General features: G+C 42.7%; 1 long non-coding RNA gene across 1 annotated transcript; it reads right to left on the bottom strand.

Annotated features, from left to right (window-relative positions):
• Positions 1-10,431: 10,431 nt before the first annotated feature.
• Positions 10,432-11,410, bottom strand: LOC114433715 (uncharacterized). The gene is made up of 2 exons (XR_003670380.1): positions 11,112-11,410; positions 10,432-10,857 (listed from the first exon to the last, which is right to left on the bottom strand). It is a non-coding gene; the product is annotated as an uncharacterized LOC114433715 (long non-coding RNA).
• Positions 11,411-15,684: the final 4,274 nt, after the last annotated feature.

Here is a 15,684-nt window from a genome sequence, read left to right as displayed (position 1 = left end):
TTGTGTGTCAAATTACTTGCCACTGAATGCCCAGCCACAGCAGGAGTTCGAAACCCCCCTGACTACATCAACCAACTGAAGCAAATGGCAGACCACAGTGGTGAAAAATTTGAAGATGTTTTAAAGGAAGTCATGAATCAGCTAAGTCAACATTTGGATTCTGTCGAACAAAGCAGTGACTTGGAAGAGGAAGCTTCAGTTCAGATTGTGGGAACTGCACCACCCTTGTCTGGCCAACAGGGGTCACCAACTGAACAAAATATCCAACCTGGTTCTGCTTCCAGCCCTTCCATGCCTGACCAACAGGGGTCGCTGCCCCGAACCCAAAGACTGACTTTGTCTGCCTCTGATTTAAATCCAACTGAAATACAAAAAGTGGTGGTTGAACACATTGTGAAAACTGATGACTTGAATGCTCATGTTTTACCTTCCCTCCGAATCCGTCCTTTTTCTGGAAAATCCCCCAGACCAAATAATGAAACTGATTATGAAACTTGGAAATCATATATTGAGTTGCTGCTGGCTGATCCATCCCTTCCACCTCGACATGTGACTCGCAGAATTTTGGAAAGCCTGCTCTCACCTGCTGCAGATGTTGTCAAAGGTTTGGGTCCAGACACATTACCAACTGTCTATTTGAAAGTGTTAGACTCTGCCTACGCAATTGTTAAAGATGGAGAGGAACTCTTTGCTCAATTTCTGAATACTCTGCAAGATCCGGGTGAGAAACCATCAGCTTATCTACAACGATTACAACTCACATTAAACACAGTGGTGAAGAGAGGTGGCATTCCATTTTCTGACATTGACAAACATCTACTTAAGCAGTTCTGTCGTGGGTGCTGGGACACTGTGATTGACAAGCTGCAGCTGGAGCACAGGAAGAGCAACCCACCATCCTTTTCTGAGTTTCTGCTAATGCTCCGTACAGAAGAGGACAGGCAGCTGACTAAAGAGAGTCTGATGAAAAAACATCTTACAACCTCCAAGCAGCGAGCTCATGTCCACTCTCAGAATGCATGTTCTTGTGGCCACACTGACAACAAGGCTATAAGTGAGCTGAAGCAACAGATGCAGAAATTACAAAGGCAGATGTCAGCCTTGCTGGCACAAGGATCCCCCTCATCTCCCTCTTCCAATCCAGTCTCAGCCAAAAACAAACCAGCAAAACCAGTACTCAGCAGCAACACATCCAGACCCAGACCAGGATATTGTTTCAAGTGTGGAGAGGATGGACACATTTCAGCTGGATGTAATAATGCCCCAAATCCAACACTTGTACAACAGAAGAAGAAAAAATTACAACAGAAACAACAAGCATGGGATTCAAACAATAATCAGTTAAACTAGACACAGTCTCTGCAGGGGGACAGGCAGAGGCTGTTTCAGAACCAAGTCCCAAATACCAACCTCGACAAGCCATCTCACTACCAAAAGGACTCATCGGTGCAAAAAGTACGGCGCAGATCACAATAAACGGTAACACATTCAATTGCTTACTGGACACCGGATCTCAGGTCACCACTATCTCTCAATCATTTCACCAACAGTACTTACCAGATCAAGAGATAAAATCATTGCATGACCTGCTGGAAATTGAAGGAGCTAATGGACAACTGGTCCCATACATGGGGTATGTAGAATTAACTGTCACTTTCCCACCTGAATTCCTCGGTGCCCCTCAGGATGTTGACACCCTCGCCTTAGTGGTGCCTGATGTCCGAACCTCCAGCCAGCCATACATTCTCATCGGCACCAACACACTTGACCCTATGTATGAAATTTACCTCTCCACTCACCCTTCATTCATCCCCTATGCACATGGCTACAGAGCAGTACACAAAATCCTTGAGTTAAGACACAGGCTGGCAAACGTTCTACATCATGGCATCCTGAAACTGCACTCCACCAGTCCACAGACCATCCCGGCTGGACACACTGTTGCCTTGGAGGGCATAGCAATCACTCGCTCCTTTCAGTCTGAAAAGTCCATCTTGGTTGAGCATCCAGTATCCTTCTCACTACCTGGTGGTATAATTGTCCAGTCCTGTGTAGTAGATCTCCCAACTCATCAGCCATATCACTTACCTGTGGTGATCAAGAATGAGTCTGACCATGACATAACCCTCCCAGCCAGAGCCGCCATTGCTGAGATCAGCGCCATCCAATCCATTATGAGTAAAGAACAGAGTGTGCATGAACCTGTGTCTTCACCAAATCTTGAATTCAATTTCAATTTCGGCAATTCACCTTTAACACCTCAATGGAAGAATCGCATAATACAGAAACTCAACAGCATCCCGGAAGTCTTTGCAAAACACGACCTCGACTTTGGGAGAACTGACAAAGTCAAACACCATATAAAGCTCTCAGACCCTACTCTTTTCAAGCAGCGTCCCAGGCCCATCCATCCCCAAGATCTGGATGCAGTGAGACAGCATTTGAAGGAGTTGCTTGACTCGGGAGTCATCAGGGAGTCAGAGTCACCTTTTGCTTCACCCATAGTCGTTGTGAGGAAGAAAAATGGAAGTGTGAGATTATGCATTGACTACAGGAAGTTAAACTTACAAACCATCAAAGATGCCTACGCGCTGCCAAAGCTTGAAGACACATTCACTGCTCTATCTGGATCAGAATGGTTCTCTGTGCTTGACCTGAAATCAGGATATTATCAAATAGAAATGGATGAAAAGGACAAACAGAAAACAGCATTCACATGCCCACTTGGTTTCTATGAGTTCAATCGAATGCCCCAAGGTGTCACAAATGCACCCAGTACATTCCAGCGTTTAATGGAAAGGTGTATGGGAGAACTGAACCTGAAAGAAGTATTAGTCTTTATTGATGACCTCATTGTCTTTGCACCTACACTGGAAGAACATGAGGAGAGATTGTTGAAAGTTCTTGCCAAACTCAAAGAATATGGACTGAAGCTGTCTGTGGAAAAGTGCATTTTTTTTCAGACATCTGTGAAGTACCTTGGGCATGTTATTTCCAGACATGGAGTCCAAACAGATCCTGATAAAATAGAAACTCTCAAGTCTTGGCCAATCCCCACAAACCTGAAAGAGCTACGCTCATTTCTTGGTTTTGCAGGCTACTACAGAAGGTTTGTGGAAGGTTACTCAACAGTAGTTAAACCATTGCATGAACTCACTGCTGGATACCCACCTGCACAAAAGAAAATCCGATCCACCATAAATCGCAACCAGTATTTCAACCCCAAAGAGCCATTTGGAGGTCGCTGGACTCCAGCCTGCCAAACAGCCTTCAAGACAATCATTACCAAACTCACCTCTGCACCTGTCCTTGCATTTGCCGATCCACAGAAACCGTACCTCCTTCACACCGATGCCAGCTCAACAGGTCTCGGAGCTGTCCTGTATCAAGAACAAAATGGACAAAACAGAGCCATCGCTTATGCCAGCAGAGGCCTTTCACGCTGTGAATCCAAATATCCTGCTCACAAATTGGAATTTTTGGCTTTAAAATGGGCAGTCACTGATAAGTTCTATGACTATTTGTATGGCACCCACTTCACAGTTGTTACTGACAGCAACCCACTCACTTACTTGCTGACTTCTGCCCGACTAGATGCCACTAGTTATAGATGGTTGTCTGCTCTTTCAACATTCTCTTTTAAAATCATATACCGCTCTGGAAAACGGAACCTGGATGCAGATGCTCTTTCGCGCATGCCACACGAACCAGTAACTAATGACCCATTGTCCCAAAAAGAGAGGGAGAGAATCCTCAAGTTTGCCCAATATCACCTTGATGATCCCTCTATCACCATTGACCAGCACACTGTCCAGGCAATCTGTGACCGCCAGCTTGTTTACAGTAAGGCCTATGAGATTGCTCTTGTCCAGTCACTTACCATCCACACTGACAGTCTGCCTGACAGCTTCATTAACGACACTCAGTTTGCCTCTCCTGTTATCAATCAGCTTACCCATACAGAGATAGCTGAAAAGCAGAGAGAAGATCAAACACTGAGGCACATCATCACATTGCTAGAAACTGGGGAAACTCCACCTCCCACCGTAAGGGATGAACTCCCAGAACTGTCACTTCTCCTCCGAGAACAACATCGTATGGAGCTCCAAAATGCCGTTCTCGTGAGGAAGAGACAGGTGGGGGACCATCTCTACTACCAGCTTGTGCTGCCTCAAGAATACCGATCTGAAGTGTTGTCTGACCTTCATGACAAAATGGGACATTTGGGCATTGAACGGACGCTCGATTTGGTTCGGCGAAGATTCTATTGGCCGAAAATGGCAATTGATGTCCAAACTAAAATCAAAACCTGTGAAAGATGTATTCTGCGAAAAACCTTACCTGAAAGAGCAGCACCTCTTGTGAATATCCAAACCACCCGACCTCTGGAACTAGTGTGCATGGATTTTTTATCTTTGGAACCTGACAAAAGCAGAACAAAAGACATACTCGTCATAACTGATCATTTCACCAAATATGCCATAGCTGTCCCCACTCCAAACCAGAAAGCCAGAACTGTTGCAAAGTGTCTCTGGGACAACTTCCTGGTCCATTATGGCATGCCGGAGAAGCTTCATAGCGACCAGGGACCAGATTTTGAATCCCGCACCATCAGAGAACTCTGCAAAATGACGGGTATACACAAAACTCACACAACTCCATACCATCCTCGAGGCAACCCAGTAGAACGGTTCAACAGAACACTCTTGGACATGCTTGGAACACTCACCACAGAAGAAAAAACACATTGGAGAGATTTTGTTAAGCCTTTGGTTCACTCTTACAATTGCACCAGAAACGATGTCACCGGTTATTCACCATATGAGCTCATGTTTGGTCGACAGCCCCGCCTTCCTATTGATTTGTTATTTGGGCTACCTGTGAAAGAAAACGGTGAAAGTCATTCAGAGTACGTCCAGAATCTCAAGACTAATCTACAGAAAAGTTACCAGATTGCTATGGAAAATGCAGAAAAGATCATGAAGAGGAACAAAGCCCGCTTCGACCAACATGTTACACCTTCCAACCTGGACATCGGTGACAGGGTGCTGGTCCGTAATGTGAGACTCCGTGGCAAGCACAAACTTGCAGACAAATGGGAAACTGATGTCTACGTTGTAATCAGGAAAGCCGGGGATCTCCCAGTTTACACTGTACGACCTGAAACCAAAGCCAAACCCATCAGAACCCTCCACCGTGACCTTCTACTGCCTTGTGGATACTTACCTGAAACCGCCCAAACTGTACAAACAACTGTGAAAAAAACAAAAAACTCAGACACCTTACCTGAAGAGGATCCTGCTGAACCTCAGTCGGATGAAGAGGAATTGATACCACAATATTGGTACGAACCACTTACCTTTGAACCCACCAAACTTACCAGTGTGATTGATCTGCCGACACCTCCCACTGCCATTTCCACCACTGACACCCCATCCTCTGAACCTGCTGTCCCTACAGCACAGACACCAGAACCAGAGAGGATTTCTGAACCCGAAACCACTGAAAAACCTGACATACTTACCATAGAACCTGAAGAAAACCTGTCCTTTGAACCTGAAATAGAAACAGACTTACCACTGGAATCTAGCATTTCTTCCTCAGCCGAATCACCGGACAATTCTGACCACTCTGAACCAGAACCAACAACACGAATCTCCACTCGAACCAGGAAACCTCCAGACAGACTGCAATACAACAAGCTTGGACAACCAATCCTGAAGAGCATTCAGTCACTGTTTCATGGGTTATCCACAGCTTTCATTCATGCCCTACAGGAGGAAGAACATGAACTGCCAACTACCATCTGTCCGCCTGTAATCCGCAGCCAGCCAGCACCATGTACAGGGACGTACATAAGAACAGGGGGGGAACCTGTAACCCATGTCACGTGACTGCACTAGTTGCTCCTCCACCTGACGCTCTGTGTCGTCTCTGATTCGTTGTCTCAGTACCGCGGCAAAAAATAAGTCCTATCTGGCGGAGGGATCCGGCCGCACTTCAACTCCTGCTGTGGCTGGTGGCATGCTGAGCGTTTTGGAAACTCCGGTTCTCCTCAAATAATATGTTGTAAACCTCACTTTGACTCTGCGGTAAGCATAATTTATATTTAACCGAGCTAAGAACTCTGTATCGATAGCAGTTTTGTTTAGTTAATGTTTTAAACTTTTGTTACGCGGTGCTGCTACCGCGAGTGGAATTCCCTTTGGAACGCGAGTGTTTTAAGACACTCTGCTTAATTTAAGCCTTCAATACTTGAAGCACCCCAACATTGTGCACCTTGTTTTACACATTAAAATGTGAACTTTAATTCGGCTACCTTGTTTGTTAAGCAAGTGTTTTCATTTATTGTGTTTTCTTTTGATTTAATGTGAAATACTAACCAGGAAGTCAATATTGCAATGAAAACTGCGCAGTTAAAATGGACGATTTCTTATTGGAATATTGCATGGAATGTTACTAAACTGTGTTTAGATATTGAAATGTTGAATGTATTGAATTGAAACTATTATGATTATGACTAGTGTTTACCGGTAAACTGAATTTTTTTTATTGATTACTAATTGTTACTTCTGGCCCTGCAGGTCAGGTTTTTTTTGTTGACCTTTCAATTGGACATTCTTGTGCAAGCAAGTGGCGAGCTTAACGGGTAGGATCATTTCAATTTTTCCCTTTGGATTGCGAACCATTGGATTTATGGACCAGCTTTATTTTTTCCCCCTCATTGCATTTTTTTGGGACAATTAATTTTAACACAGGAAGAGATCCTGTGAACTGAACTTTGTGTTGTGTATGGACTATATTAATATAATATATTTTTGTTTTTGCACTTAAATCCGTTGTGTCTCTTCATTCACACCCATTCAAGGCTCTTAACAACCTTTTCTCCCTGTGTGCAGTTAAATGCATTGCCATAGCCCAATTAACATGGTTACACCAGGGAATAAAGAGCATCTGTGTGGGAAGCTGTTGAGGGATCCAGCTTATCCCGACCAGGAGAAAGTAAGGTTGATACTTGGAAGCTAGTGAAATGACAGCTGGGTATGCATCTGGCACCCCCCTGTGGTCATATGTATATATAACATGACTATGTGTTGTTCTCTTTTATGTATTTAATGTTGTGAAATTGTCTGCATTAACCTCAACTAGCCACTGTGCTCGAATCTAATGTTATTGAAAATTAAAGTGATAAAAGTGATGTGAAAGCGTGTGTGTGAGCCAGAAGTGTCATGCTGTTGTTTTTAGAGAAAATGAAGTGCTTTTTGTGTGTGGATGTTTTGGGAGGATGCTGCTGCACAGCTGACCTCTATTGGACAACTGTGCACCTATGCAGATGTTGGTGAGCGTTATAAATCTGCTAATAATAAAGATTGATTTGATGGTACCAGTGAGTTCTTTAATATTTAGAAATGCAGGTTATCTTGACATCTACAGGTATTAAAAGGAGCCTTTTCTTTAAGAAGTAACACCCTTGATCACAGTATACAATTTTACTATATACTAGGCTGTATTGTACAGGGGAACTCATCTCCATGGTAACTTACGGCAGTTAATTTACATGTTCTGCTCAGGAAATCAATCATGAAACAATTTCATGGTGATCATCCAGGACTCTACTTCACCCTAACAGTCCTAAAGGTTTGTTGGATAAAATAATAATATTGGGTACATTCATTTGTTCTTACCAGCTGTTCAAGTGAGTGGGGACATCGTGTGACAACACCACTGTATTTATAGAAGTTCAGATAACTTAGAGAATTAAAACTCAAACACACAATGATAACTGCACCGTCGTCTGCCAAAAATATGCAACTTACTGCCAGCAGTTGAATTTCCTGTCAGATTAGTTGCTGTGTAATATGGGTCCAATACAGAGACAAAGCTTCTTTCTGCAGACAGAATTAATGAGTGTGACTTCATCACATTGCATGTTAACAATTCAAATGGAAATGCTGGAGCAGAGTCACATGTAATAGGAAGAAGCTGCAGATATCATCACAGTAATCCATAAAAAAAGCAAATTGCATTTATGGTAGAACCATGTTTTTAGGTCTTTCACTTTTGCTCTGCTCTTGATGCAAAAATAAGGATGTGGTTGAGGTTGTGAATTAAAAAACCCTTTCAAAATATTTTTAGTCACGTCTCCCAGAGTGCCAAAGCATGTCCACTGCTGTCGTCCCTCTGTGGAAGCAGGAGGGGATTACTTTGAGTCATCTCAGGTTCATCCAAAGGGAAAACAAAAAGCTGAGCTGGATGACAGAGCAGAAAGAAGCAGGCTTGTGGTACACTCAGACATCAGGGGGCCTTGTATTTTAGTTAAAGAAAGGAAAACATGCATGATAGTAAACCACATTTTATATGATAAAGAATCAACTATTGATCATTTAAAAATGTAATGTGAGGTTTGATGGCATCCTTCTTTATTGGGATCCTCCAAACAATGAAAAAAATTAGAGCAAGCTGGTAAACAAGTGTGGATTGAGCTCAAAATGTTAACAATGTTAACAAACAGCTCAAGTCTCTTAGAGCAGGAACTGAGGTACACAACATAGATACAATTATACCTTACCCTAACCCTAACCCTTTCTGCATGAATATAACTCAAAACATAAGCAGATTTCATGGCAGTGAAAAAAGAGAACTCAATCAAAGAAATGAAACAGAAATATTCAATTCAATTCAATTCAATTCAGTTTTATTTATATAGCACATTTTACAAGTCATCTGTTCAGAGCTGTTTTCAATCACTGTCAGTGACCTGACACCTAAAAACAAGACCTTCAGAAGATAACATAAAAACAGTTGTTGCTGACTGTCAGGCTGGGAACGGTTACATAACTATCTCTTAAAGTAGATAGATTGTGTACAAATGGAGGACATTCAAGTCCATTGTTACTGAGTGGTCTAACAATAAGGATCACTCCAAAAATGAGTCATGTAAAAGGCTGAAGGTTACAAATCGACACAGGGTGATCTCTAAGCAGCTAAAGGCCACTCTCACATCTAAAGCTAAAGTTAATGTCCATGAATCCACCATCAGGAGAACACATGGTGTTAGTAGTAACTTTTTGGGCCTAATTTGCTGCATCTGAACCAGGATGACTTCCTAGCATTGATGGAGCTGTGAGTAATGTTGACATAGATATCTGTCTGCGAGCTCAAGACAAACTGGGCTATGCAGCAAGACAACGAACAACTGCAGAATTTGTAGGACACCTCATGAAATTGTCAGGACTTGCACCTGTTCATTACTGGAAAATGGACTAAAATTCCTCCAAGCCATTGTGCAGACACCTTTAGTTGTTGTTATTGCTACTCAGGAGCCACAGATGATGAAGCAAAGGTTCACACACTTTCAAGCAGCACTGTGCATGTGGATGTCAAAATATAAAATATTCTCCTATTCACATATAAGCCCTGTCAGCAAAGGTTCATGGCCTTTATAATAGCCTGTGACTATGCTGGCAAAAGCCATCACTGGGTTTGAATGGTCCAGCATTACCTGAGGATGTCTGGAATGAATGCTTTCATTGTACTGTGTGGTACCTGCTGCAGACCGCCTTCTCACCCTGTTCACCTTCAATTTACTACAGTCATCATGTGGCTGAAATGGTGCTGCACGTAAGAGTGGGGCAGCACGTGAGTGTTCCCTCCCTCTAACTGAGCCACTGTCCACCAGTGCCCTCTAGTGGTAAATGAAATGACATACAGGAGACATTGGACGTGTGCAATGTGTGCAACGGCAACAACAGCAGTACAGTGTATCTCTTTCCTAAAGAACGAACCACAACACCCACAATGGGCTCTATGCATCATTTCCGGGATTGACTTAAGGATGGAACAGTATTTAGAAAACTGTTGCATTCCTCGTTGGCTGAAGTTATTTGTGTATGCAATTATGTGTGGGAGGAGGGCAGTGGGTGTTGAATGTAACATGCATCAATTAAAACTATTAATTCCTGCTATTCTTACCATTTTCCTTCTGAATATTCACCCTTTTGTGTGATTAATATTTTTGCACCCCAAACAGAATAAATGTGGTGACACAAAATACATTACAGATATTACCAGAACCCGGGGGTGAGACCAGCAGGACTTTCAATTTTCATGTCTTTCTCCTCAGAGGAGCCCACCAATAACCGTGACAGTTGCATTAGTTTAGCTTTAAATTACATAGAAATGACCATATCTCAGCCCAAAATTATGTTTAGGGGATCAAAAATAAAAACATTTTCTGCCCATCATTCAGTAATTTGATACACTTACAAAATTAAAAAATGATTTTTTTAATCATCTTTAGAAGAAAACAACAGATCCAGCATGTAGTTCACCATGTTGACACTTCAAATTGTATTTTTTTCTTTTTATAAAAGTATTATTGTCTCTCTTTTGACTTGAACAAAAAAACACACAATCACATGTGTTTCATTCGAACTGTGGCTTTCACATTTATTATACAGTAATACAGGTTCAGCAGCACTCTTTGAAAACATATGCAAACTGATGTAAACAATTTAACATCTACACAAAGTAGTTGCTAATCATCAGTCATATGTCTAATCTATATGCTCATCAAAGGTCCAATATTAGTCCAGCTCATGCCAGAGCACACTGAATGGCATTGTGCATGTGATCCTGCCCTGTTTGCGTCAGCTCTCCGGCTCGTGTTGCTTAATTCTTTGCTAAACCCCCAGCGTTCTGCTCTCCAGTGAAGCCACAACAGGGCTGGTGTTACACACCGCAGTAAGTAGCGTGTTGTTAGCTTTTAGGAGGTGATGGAGGCCATATTGTTGGGGCTCAGGATTTCAATCCAGTAACCACCAGGGTCCTGAATGAAAGCCAAGCCTTTCATTTCACCTGAGAAAAGATAACAGAAGGCAGAAGGAGGGAGATGAATGATGACGTAAATATTGTTTTGTATAAATGTCTTCTGACTGGCACTGCATAAGTACTCAAAAGGCTGTTCCCACAGTCACTTCATATAGGCCTATACATGAGACATGCATGCAACAGTTAAACCTCTGACTTTCACAATCCTCTGTACAAAGACAAGGCAGATTGTAACAATTCTGGAATATAAATAGGTAGAATAAAAGCTACATAAAACTCACGTTTGTGTCCGTGGAGTCCTGAAGTATAATGAATGAATTCCCCGCTGATAAAAACAAGTAATCTTTTTTTTTTATAGAGGTCCCAAACCGCGCCGCGGCTCCATGTCTCCGCTGGACTGCTGAAAGCGAGTGGTACCGTATTGAGTTTGTAAACAGCCCGGTAGTCCGTGTGGAGTCTGGCCACTCTTCTCCGTGTCTCCGTTTTCCCTGCAGGAGTTCTGTGCCGTGTTCTGTTCTCCCTCCGCTGTGCGCGTCCGCCGCTCTGTGGGCGCGGTCACGAGCATCTCCGCATCTCCCGGCGGCGTCAGTTCACTGAGCCCCGGCAAAGTTTCTAAATTTAAACCCGACCAGAACAAATGTAATGAGACACAGCCTCTCCCATCAGCACGGCCGCCGTGAAGACCACACCAAGACCTGCTCTGATCCAACGTATGGAACTGGTCCGCCAGCCTGAATGTTCATACACGAGTGGGCAAAATTTATATATATATATATATATATATATATATATATATATATATATATATAAACCATATGTGAGCCTGATGTTTACATTTACATTTTTTACATTTTAGGACCATGTGTTGATGTTGTGCATGACAGGTTTTCTTTACCTGTCAAAGTAATAGCTTCAGAGACATTTTCCAGTCTTACATCAGGATTCCATTAGCAGCAGAGCTCAAACATAGAAATAATGGAAGAATGTTTTCCATCTGCTTTGAGGTCTGAAATGAACATGAGCAGCCACGCACTGTTTTCACTTATCCTGCCCAGGTAATGCTGATACAATGACCATATACCCATCAAAGCAAGGCTTTATAGAAACCTGCTGCTAATATTTATGTTCAACCAGTGATGCCAAACAATAAGAGTTTAGGTCATGTTTAATAAATAACTATTAGTAAAAATCAGTTCAATTCAATATATATTTTTTATTTATTCTACACAGGTATTGATCGAGTTAAGTTTGCTCTATACACCGAGTAGAGTTTAATTAGATTTTATCAGGAATGTAAAACATCTAGAACATGGATGGATTTTACTCACTGGGATTTATTTCACTCACTTTTCACCCCCACTGTATTTTGCAGGTTCACCAACAGTCTGTATGACCTCCCTATAACGCCTGGGCATGTTACTGATAAGGCGGTGGATGTTCTACTGAGGGATCTTCTCTCAGACCTGGATTAGAGCATCAGACAACTCCTGGACAGTCTGTGGTGCAATGTGATGTTGGTGGATGGAACGAGACATGATGTGCCAGATGTGCTGGATTGGATTCAGGTCTGGGGAACGGGCAGGTCAGTCCATAACATCAATGCCTTCATCATGTAGGAACTGTTGACACACTTCAGCCACATGAGGCCTAGCATCGTCATCATCAGAAGGAACCCAGGGCCCACTGCACCAGCATGCTCTCACAATGGGCCTGATGATCTCATCCTGGTACCTAATGGCAGTCAGGGTACCTCTGGCTAGCACATGGAGGGCTGTGCGTCTCTAGACTCTGTCATGTCTGTCACATGTCACATGTGCTCAGTGCGAACCTGCTCTCATCCGTGAAGAGCACAGGGTGAACAATCTTGTTCTCTAGAAATCACCCGGCACAGTGTTGGGCTGTAAGCACAAGCCCCACTTGTGGACGTCGGGCCCTCATACCACCCTCATGGAGTCTGTTTCTGACGGTTTCAGCAGAAACATGCATATTAGTGTCCTGCTGGAGGTCATGTTACAGGGCTCTGGCAGCGCTCCTCCTGCTCCTCCTTGCACAAAGGAGGAGGTAGCGGTTCCTGCTGCTGGGTTGTTGCCCTCCTACGGCCCCCTCCATGTCTCCTGGTGTACTGGCCTGTCTCCTGGTGTCTCCTCCATGCTCTGGACACTGTGCTGACAGACACAGCAAACCTTCTTGCCACAGCTCTCATTGATGTTCCATCCTGGATGAGCTGCACTACCAGCTTGTGTGGGTTTAGACACCACCTCATGCTACCTCTAGGGGTGAGAGCACTGACAAAATGCAAAAGTGGTCAAACATCAGGCAGAAAAGATGAGAGCAGAGAAATGGTCTGTGGTCAGCACCTGCAGAACCTCTGCTTTATAGGGCTTGTCTCTCATTTCCACCTGTTCTCTGCTCCATTTGCACAACAGCAGCTGAAACTGATTCACAATCAGTGTTGATCCTAACTGGACAGGCTGATTCCACAGAGGTGTGACTGACTGGGAGTTACACTGAGTTCTTTAGGTGTTATTTCTTTGGGCAGTGAACTTTATTCACTGCACTGTAAGTTTCAATGGAGCTGTAGTGGCAGAAGAAGCAAATGGCGGCGATCTGAGCCTCACATATTTCATCGACAAAAATTCCTCTGTATTTACAATTTTAGTCTTTAATGTTTACATAATTAGTTGTTAATACATATTTAATGCCCTATAATTAGAAAATAGCACCTTTCCACAGCAAAACTACAACAGAGTACGTGCAGTTTTTTTACTATTTCTTTTGATACATGTGTTTTTTTTATCTATAGGCTCACTGTAAAATGTAATTTGTTGACCTTACTTAAAAAAAATAAGGAAACCGATTGCCTCAAAATTTCAAAGTTAAGTATGTCTATAACTTTAAGCTGTTAAAGCTCAAAATAACTGTGTTAAGACTTCTTAGTAAATGTAAGTTTAGGTAAATGTAAATGTTCACTCGAAAACTCACTGGGGAAATCACAAGAGCAGAAGGCTACTTGGACAGCTGTGTCACAGGATAACTCACAAAACGAACTGCAACAAGGGGCAGGAAACACACAGGCTTTATACACAGGAGGGCGGGAAGACAATTGGAAACAGGTGAAGCACATTAGGGCGGAGCAGGTAATCACAGGCGGGGGAAGGGAGCACACATGAGGAAGGGGAAGTAAACAGAACTGAAACACAAGGGGAAGATCGAGTTTCAAAATAAAACAGGAAGTGACTAGTAAAACTAAAACTAATACAAACAGAAAATGAACTACAAAATAAAAGACCTGGCTGAAACCATGACAATGACAGTTTGCAAGGGACATAAAAACAGTTTATTTGCCCTCTAAGAAAACATTCAAATTTATTAGCATGAACAGCAGATTCAAATCTGTTCAAGTGCAAATGTAATGCAGACATTTGTGACAGCAACAGCTAAAACCTGCTCAGAAGGAAGGATTTATTGATATTTTCAGATACTCTGCACAATATTTGTATTACTGCAAACATAATACATTAACTGTAACATTAGGTGTAATTTGGTGTTGTAAACTTTACCTACACCTAATTTTTCTAAATATCCTACTTAACATACAATGTCCTGCACTATCAATGGGTGTAGCAGCTCTGCGGTTAGGGATGTCCCGATCAGTTTTTTTTGCCCTCGAGTCCGAGTCTGAGTCATTTGATTTTGAGTATCTGCCGATACCGAGTCCCGATCCGATACTTTCTATAAAGGCACTCATTGCGGCAAAACCCGTGTGTGTGTGTGTGTAGGCCTGTCACGATAACAGATTTTGCTGGGCGATTAATTGCCAAGAGAAATTATTGAGATAAGCGATAATATTGTCAAATCAATGTTCAACTAACATAATGATAATGACATATAATGCAAGTACACCCTTTCAAAGATCAATAAACTTTAATTTCTAAAGAACATTTAACATTGGAAAGGCCCCCAATTATCAACACTATTATTATTGTTATTATTAATGATATTAATATTATTATTATTATGAGTAGTGGTAGGCCTATTACCATAGCTTATCTGAGCATAGTCAATGGAGTTAAGTCAAACCAACTAGCACGTCATGAGCAACAGAGCCAAACAACACGCACTCTACCTGCTGCTGGGAGTGGGCTCACCTGTGCGCACATGTGTTTGTGTGCGCACGCGTTTGCGTGTGTGTATGCGCATCAGCGAATTTTAAAAACGCCACCATGTAGACAGAAAAAAATAAAATATATAATAATAATAATAATAATAATATAAAAATAGCAGAGATGGCACAAGAGGACTGGGCAAGAGGACTAGACTGGGTGGCGCCGCCAGTAAGAAGGCAGAGAACTTCACTCGTACAACGCGGACTCTCTCTGATGGCACGTTGTATTCATAAGCATGTTTAGTCTTGTGGTGAATTGTGTGGAAGTGTTGAACCAGTGTTGAGCAGCTTCACAGCTCTCTGTGTTGCTGTAACGTCCAAGCCCTGCAGCACTGTGACGCACCGTGGCGACGCAGACAGCGAGCTGACCGTGGTCTGCTCAGAACATCCCGTAAACGTCACGCATTGAGTTAAAAAATAAGAACTACCTGTTGATTTGACACATTTTAAGACAGAAGCCGCGGGCCATATTAGATCTGACGGCCGGACTTTGCACACTACGCTACGACGCACCAGAGTGACGCCTTTTGTCATCCAGCCTCTTTGGCAGCGAGAGGGGGAGAGAGAGGGAGAGAAAAACAAACAAGCGTGCAAATGTAATTTATTGCGGTTATCGTGCAATTAATTGATTTATTGTTTATCGCGACAGGCCTGTGTGTGCGTGTGCCGCCACACTGGGAGATTTCACA

The sequence above is a fragment of the Parambassis ranga genome, chromosome 3 (assembly GCF_900634625.1).
Source record: "Parambassis ranga chromosome 3, fParRan2.1, whole genome shotgun sequence".
NCBI classification, from domain to species: Eukaryota; Metazoa; Chordata; class Actinopteri; family Ambassidae; genus Parambassis; species Parambassis ranga.
The sequence above is the reverse complement of the archived record's forward strand: the minus strand, read 5'-3'. Positions and strand labels throughout refer to the sequence as shown.